The sequence below is a fragment of the Dermochelys coriacea genome, chromosome 6 (assembly GCF_009764565.3).
Source record: "Dermochelys coriacea isolate rDerCor1 chromosome 6, rDerCor1.pri.v4, whole genome shotgun sequence".
NCBI classification, from domain to species: domain Eukaryota; kingdom Metazoa; phylum Chordata; order Testudines; family Dermochelyidae; genus Dermochelys; species Dermochelys coriacea.
Window position 1 is genome coordinate 10,801,187 of NC_050073.1, and position 7,828 is coordinate 10,809,014.

Below are 7,828 nucleotides of genomic sequence, written 5' to 3' on the forward strand. Positions count from 1 at the left end.
TCAGTTTCTGCCCCAAACCATGATATCTCCCTCTTTCCCGCTCTCACGTTGCTCTCTGGAGGGTAGTTTCATTTCCTAGTGCATGTTTCATGAGCTGGGTTGGGGCCTCTGACTTTGACAACACCGAGTACAGTCAGTGATACCAAACAAGCTGGCCTCATGTTGCAGGTAACACTGCCTGGCTGCAGCTCTGTTTTCCAGCACACCTGAGTCTGCCGACACCTGATCTGCCCCCCACACTCTGAAGAAGGGAAGCTGGCTGGGGGCTGTAGCTTTGCCCAGCAATCCTGCTACATCTCACAATTTCTCTGGCTACAGCTCACTCAGAGCCTCGAATTAACACGTGTAACACTAGATGTGAAAGGAAACTGAAAGAGGGGGGTGAATTCTGAGTGTGTATGTGTCATGGCCTGCATCATGTTTATAGTGTGTGCAGGAGTATTTAGAGATGGGTAAATCCTATTGGCTCCATCAGCCATAGCCCCTCCTGCACACCTGGGCTAGATTCTCTCCCATAACTGTGTCTAGTTTCCATGTCCCAAGTGGCCAGCTTCCCACAATCTGACGGATCTCACTGCTGGAAACATTTAGGCAGCCTAAATTTTCCCTCATCCCATTACTTCTACTTCCCCTCACTCCTTCCACCCACATCCCCGCCCCTGTAAGAATCCCTCCATCATCTTGACATGCTTCAGGGACTGCCAGACGGTCACATTCCCCACTGCCACTTGGCTTAACCAGGCAGGATAGAGTTCACTCCTTTAATCTCTCCTCATAAACCAGCCCCTCCAGCCCAGCTGGTTCTTTTTGTTATGTTTCTCTGATCTCCTTTAAGCCTCTCTGGTGACGTGGGACCCCAACCTGACTACAGCTGGTCTGTCAACAGAGCCAGATAGCAGGACCTCCCTGCCCTTATGAGCATCATAATAATAGGTGGGCAGAAGCATTATCCCCATTTTACAGATGGGAGAAATGAGGCACAGACAGGCAAAGTGACTTGCCCAAGACTATCCAGCAGGCCAGTGGCAGAGCTGGGAATAGACCCAAGGTCTCCTGAATCTCAGTTCAGTGCCCTGTCCACTACCTTTGCCTGTATAGCACAGAATCAAACTGTTTTTAAAATTTTTGCTGTCCAATCATGTCTAATGTCCTGTCCCTTATAACTCCAGATCTCTGCCTTAGCCTAACTTCCTGCTGGATTTCTCATTCCTATTTCGCATCTATCTATGAGATTCTATTTCTTCAACTGGGTTAGTGTCACTTTCCCAGGATAGCTCTCCCTGTGCTGCTTGCATTTGTGTTTGAGTGCGCAGCGGTTCTGGATCTGACTCTGAGTGTGCGTGTGCATGCCTGCGTGAACCCCATGCCTGTGTGCATGTTTGTGTGCACGCCTGTACACGGCAGGTGATCCCAGCGAATGTTGATGTGCTAGGTAATGGACCATGGTTTCATGGCTGTTCAGAGCATCAGCAATGCCCTAGTACAGGGGATGGCAAAGTACGGCCCGTGGGCCGGATCCAGCCCGTCAGGGCTTTCAATCCGGCCCATGGGATTGCCAGCCCTGTGGCACAGTAGGACTAAGGCAGGCTCCCTGCCTGCCCTAGCCCCATGCCACTCCCAAAAGCGGCTGGCACCACATCACTCTGGTCCCTGGGGGCAGGGAGAGGGGCAGAGGGCTCCATGCGCTGCCCTCACCTACTAGTACTGCCCCCCCGCAGCTCCCATTGGCCGGGAATGGGGAACGGAGGCCAATGGGAGCTACAGGGGTGGTACCCACAGGTGAGGGCAGCGCTCGGTGGAGCCACCTGCTCCACCCCACCCCCAGGAGCACTGCCGGACATGCTGGCCACTGCTGGAACCAGCGCGGGGCAGGGCAGGCAGGGAGCCTGCCTTAGCCCTGCTGTGTGCTGCTGCCACCCTGGAGCCGTTTGTGGTAAGCGGTGCCAGGTTGGAGCTCACACCCTGAGCCCCTCCTGCACCCCACACCTCAACCCCCGGCCTGCCAAGCCCCCCAATCCTCTGCCTTGAGCCCTCTGCCGCATCCCTCCTGCACTCCAACCCCCTGCCCTGAGCCCCCTGTCGCACCCTGCCTGCATCCCAACCCCCTGCCCTGATCCCCCTCCTGTACCCCGCACCCCTCCTGCACCCCAACTCCTTGCCCTGAGCCCTTTCGCACACTCCGCACTCCCTCCTGCATCCCAACCCCCTGCTCCAGCCCAACTTTCATGGCCCTACGTACAATTTCCCCACCCAGATGTGGCCCTCGGGCCAAAATGTTTGCCCACCCCTGCCCTAGCATGAAGCAAGCATATGGGTGTGGAGCTGAAACGTATGCTGGTTGTTGACTTCATCTCAGAAGACAGACAGGGCTGTACATAGCTCTGAAAAAAAAATTCTGTTACCTTTACAACCATCTGGAGTGAGACTCATTCAGAGCAAGCGTTACTCATGACAACCGATATATAAAGGACTGAGGAGGAGTTAGTACCAAAATAACTAGCCTGGGGACCCAGCCACAGAGTGACTGGGAATAAGGGGAGAGCTGGCAAGGACTGAACCATGGTACACTGTTCAGGGGGTGTATGATGGAGGCTGACCAGCTGATGGCTCACCCCAGTAGTCATTGCCTGGTGTAAGGGCCTGCTCCAATTCCCCTTGAAGTCAATAGACAACTGTCCATTTCCATGTGGTTGGATCAGGGCCTGAGAGCAGCATCCACCACAGCACAGGCTCAGGAGGGGTGTCCCCGTTGCGGCTGTGCATACACGTATGTGTGTGTTTATGACAGGCCCTAGTACTGGCCTGCGTGTGATTCACTGTTTGCATGTGCTGTGCACGAGTGCTGCTTGATATAAGCTTGCTAGTGAGAACAGGGTTAACCCCCCCACACCCCACTCCCATGCATGCCTACGGGCAAAGCCGGGGCTCGTGTGAGCAGACCTGGCAGTAGGTGCATGCAGCAACCATTTAAGCCTGCGCTTGGGTTTGTGTAATGAATCCTGCAGAGGGGGGCTAGTGTGCAGGCCGCTGGCTGATGAGCTGGTGAGGCTGCTCTTTCTCCTCTGGCATCCTTTGATGTGTTTAAAATGAAAACTGATCACAGCTGGAGACAATTAGGGTCTGAATTACAGAGGCGCTCAGCGCCCCCAACCCCCAAGGAAAGCAATGTGATTTGGTGCACAAAAGGAAGGGTGGGCTTGGAGCTGAGGCACTGGAACACCTGGGTTCAGTACCTGGCTCTGCCCCAGACATGTGGGACCTTGGACAAGTCACTGCATTTCTCTGGGCCTCATTTGCCCACATATAAAATGGGGATAATGATCCTTCCTTTGTCTGTGTAGACTCGGCACTATTTAGGGGAGGGGCTGTCTCTCACTGTGTGTCTGTGCAACACTTGGCACAAGGGGCCCTGATCTCAACCAGGACTCGGACGGCTCCTGCGGTGTGTCTGTGCAGTGCTTGGCACAACAGGGCCCTGATCTCTGCCGGGGCAGGGACTGTCTCTCACAGTGCATCTGTGCAGCACCTGGCACTCTGGGACCTGATCTTGGTCAGTGCCTCTAGGTGCCGCTGTAACACAAATAATAATAGCAGAACTCAGTGCCTCGGGAACTCAGGTGGGGCACCCAAAATTAATGAATGGTTCTGAGATTCTGGGGTTCCCAGTTTTGTTACAGGTTGTTTAGTGTCTGCACACTGTGAGTAACACTGGCTGCTCCTGAGCACTTCTTGTACAGCAGCAATTCTTGCCTCTCAGTCAGTCCGTGTGTGACAGAATAACACTTGGGAAGACACACACACTCTCTGGCTGGTCAAACAGGCGGCGGCTGTTTGTTCTGGGCGATGCACCATTAGCAAGGGTGGGGCAGAATGTTGGGCTGACCCAGGGGGAAAAGGGGAGTGAGAGGCTGACCCGACCTAGGGCGATGAGGGGGGAGTAAAGGGGATGAGGACAGTTGGACCAAGGCTTGTGAGAGGAGGTTGAGTGGCTGCCTGACCAATCCCTGTGATGAATTCTCAGTTCTTAAGTGTGTTAGTACTGGTGGTGATGGGAATGGACTTCAGAATGGACCTCAGACTATCTAGTTTAGCTAATCAAAAATATTCTAATCATGTTATCTCACGGTTAGCACTGAAGTATTGTGCAATGAGACGTGAGGGACTTGGAGTCTCAGCCCCCACTACCAGAACATAGGACCCTGGGTTGCCTCATCTGTAGTTACAGCACAGGAACAAACCGGACACACATTACACTCTCTCCTTACTTGGGCAAAACCCCCATTGATTTGGTTCCTTATTTAGTACAGGCTCCATCTTTAGTCTGGCAAAGTCCTGTTGACATTGGTGGGAATTTTGCTTGAGTAAGGTACAGTATCCCACATGCAATCTATGGGAGATTGTCATTGGGACAGTGGCCACTGGAGGGCTGTCTGAGTATAATTTTTCCCAGGGAAGGTCTTGTGGATGACACAGCTGATTTGAACAGGGAACTAAGGCAGGAAAGTGGCTGGGTACAAAACACCTGGAGGGATGTGTAAAAGGCAATAAGAGATACACAACTACTGATCGATAACTATATCTCAATGCATCTTTTGTCTTGGTGGGATGAGATGGCAAAAAATGGGGGTAGGGGTTGGGAATCTATGGTACCAGGGGTCTTAGTTCTGCCTATGATCCTTTTCTGTGACAGTGGGGTTTCTACCTGGTACTTCAGAGCCTGGGATTGTTAAGCTATTTCTCTAACCTGGAAATGAGGCAGAGGGTGTTGAGAGTGGTGTGAATGTATCTGGAGAAGGTGGCTGTCTTCTCCTGGAGAAGACTGAGAGCTCACTTCCAGCCACAGGGAGAAGGATAGAAAAAAGGGGAGGAGAGAAGACAAGAAGCTCTCAAACTGAACCAAAGTAGCTAGGCTGTGCAGAGGAAGGGAAATTATGGCTTTTTTAGTTATTTCTGGAGGAGAGGAGACTTAGGAAATTCAAAAGATGAGGAGATGCAACAATTTCCATGAGCAGAACCTGGATACAGGAGAGGAGCCAGGACTTGATAATTTAAAACTCACTGAATATGAGTGAAGCAACTAGTGGACAATGTTTGGGAACATTACTGTAAGAAGAGTAGGTACTTGGGGTGGAACAGAATTGAGTGTGGCAAGGAATGAGCTGAAGGAAGGGCCAGATGCACATCTAGTGTACATCAGCATAAATCCATTGACTGTGTCCATTCCCACCAGCTGAGGAGCCAGATCATCATCTCCAGCAGGGCCACCAGCTCTAAGGTACTGACGCAGATCTTTGCTGTCTTCTCAGAATGCTGTGGACACAAGGGTCAATGCAGGACAGTCAAAACCCAGTATCTCAAAAGGGATAAGGATGACTAAGTCTCTGAAAGAAACCAGGCTGGGTGATGTGGTAGTTTATATACTGTCCCTTAACATGCACATGAATGCATGTTTGTGTGTGCATGGATGTTTGGTGTGTGTAAGCCTTTGGATATCACAGTGGTGGCATGGTATATGAATCTACACAGAACAGAACAGAAACACATGCATGTTTGTATATGTTTGCTGTATGAATTTAGGCATATGTGGTTGTGTGCGAATGTACATTAGTTTTCTGTGTGTGTATACATGTATGTTTGGGCATGTAGGTGAATTAAATATTTGTGTATGGCATATCTTGTGCGTGGGTGTACATTCAGTGTGTTTGCATGTAATTTGAATGTGTACATGTTCTTTACATGTGCATATTTGTGCACTTACAAATATATGTGTGCATGTTTGCTCTGTGTATTTAGGGACACAGGTGTGTGTGTGTGTGTGAATGCAGGTATGTATAGGGATGTAGGTGATTTCAGTATTTGTGTATGGCATAGACTGCATGGGTACAAATTCAGTGCATTTTGTGTTTGCATGTAATTTTAATGTGTAAGTTTGTTCTTTATGTGGGCATATTTGTGCACAAATACTATACATGTATGTGTGCTTGTGTGCATATGCCCAGGTACATGGAGGTGAGTTCATTTGGTCTACAGATCTGCATGTACATGAGGTCAGCATGTTTGCGTATGTGCCTCTTAATTTTGTTGTAGGACACAGGAGTTCGTGTATGTGGGCATGCGGATCTCTTGTGGGCTGCATTAAGTGAGAGGAAGAGGAAATTGAAAAGATACAGGATGAACCAAGTATGGGGGAATTTTGTTTTCAATGTGATTTGGTTGAAAATGAATGAGATGAAATGAGAAGGGAAGGGGGGAAGTAAAGGCAGATGCTGTGACCTCTGGTAACCTCTGGGCTAATTGGCTTCACTCTGTCCGGAGATCAATAAACTCTTGTCAGCACAATTCCCGTTCCAGCCTCTCACAGGAGCTCACAACAAACCTACCAGGCATGTGGGTAACAAACAGAAATACCCCACCCCCAACCAAGAGCTGGGACTGGGATACAGGCCTGAACCTTCTTTGGTATTATGACATTCCTACAGGGAGGGGGACAAACAGGGTTTATTATTTATTTGATTGTCACTGCCTGCCATGTGCTCACAAGATAGGGCTATGAAGACAGTTCCACCCTGAGGCTAAAGTACCAGAGGATTAATTGATAAAGGAATAACTCTCCTGATCACAGGAATCTCCAGTGTACCTGCCCAATCCAAGCCATGCAAGCTGCCTGCCTAATCCAAGCCATAAAAGATGCTTGGCTTGGGAGACCTTGCCTATCTAAATGCCAACCTAAGCCAAACCATGTGAGCTGCCTGAGTTCCAACAAACTCAAGGCTGGTTGAGTGTATTAGAGAGTGATGGTTGGGGTCTTGTGGGAAGACCTTCATTGGGTTTGTAAGGAAGAGTGATTTTGTGCATGCCCAGGAAAGCTGGTTGGGTGTATGCTGGAGGTTGTTGGTTGGATGTGAGTGTGGGGGGTGGATTAGGTGGAAGGAGAAGACAGGACTGGTGCAGTACTATGTGTATGTGTTGGTTGCAGGTGTGGAGGATAAGGATTGATGGGTTCTGTTTTATATGGCTGGCTGCATGAGCAGGGATTGTTAGTGTGATTTGAGGTGTACCCAGGGGATTGCCATATGAAGAAGAAAGGACTGGTTGGAGAATTCTCTAGAGGACGCTGAAATCCCTTGAGATCAAATGCCATTAATAGGCTGATGACATCCAACTCTACATCTCCAGTGCAGAGGATGGCAATGATGTGTCTGACGGAACCTGGACAAAAGGAAACTGGCTTCAGGTAAACCCAAGGAAGAGAATACTCCAGGTCCTGTTAGTAGGAAAAGGAAAACTTTCTGAGGCAGTGGCATTTGCAGTGGTACTTGCCAAGCAGTCAAGGCAGTGAAAAGTCTTGGGGTGCTCATTGCTACTCCTGGATACACAAACAAGAGTAGCCAGGGATATCTTGTTCCTGCTTTGACTAAACAGAAGACCCTCTGTCGTGCAGAGGTGTGTCTCTGTGAGGGAGTTGTGGAAAAGTGTGTTCATGGGATGTAGCAGAAGAAGGTTTGGCAGTGGTGGTATGCAGGAAGACCTATGGTGGGTGTAGCGGAGGTGGAGTTTATCAGTGCAGCTAGGAGGGGAGTTGTGTGGTGGCTGCAGGAGGGGAGGGGAGTCCCTCAGTGTAGCTGGGAAGGGGATTGTGTGGTGGCTGTAGGAGGGGGGAGTCTCTCAGTGTAGCTGGGCTGGGGGAGTTACGCAGCAGGTGTAGCAGGAGAAGGGCTTGTACAGTGGGTGTAGCTGAGGTGTGGGGGTTTTATGGTGGGTGTAGCTGGGGTGTGGTGGCTATTGGAGGATAGGGAGTCTCTCAGTGGAGCTGGGCTGGGGTTGTGCG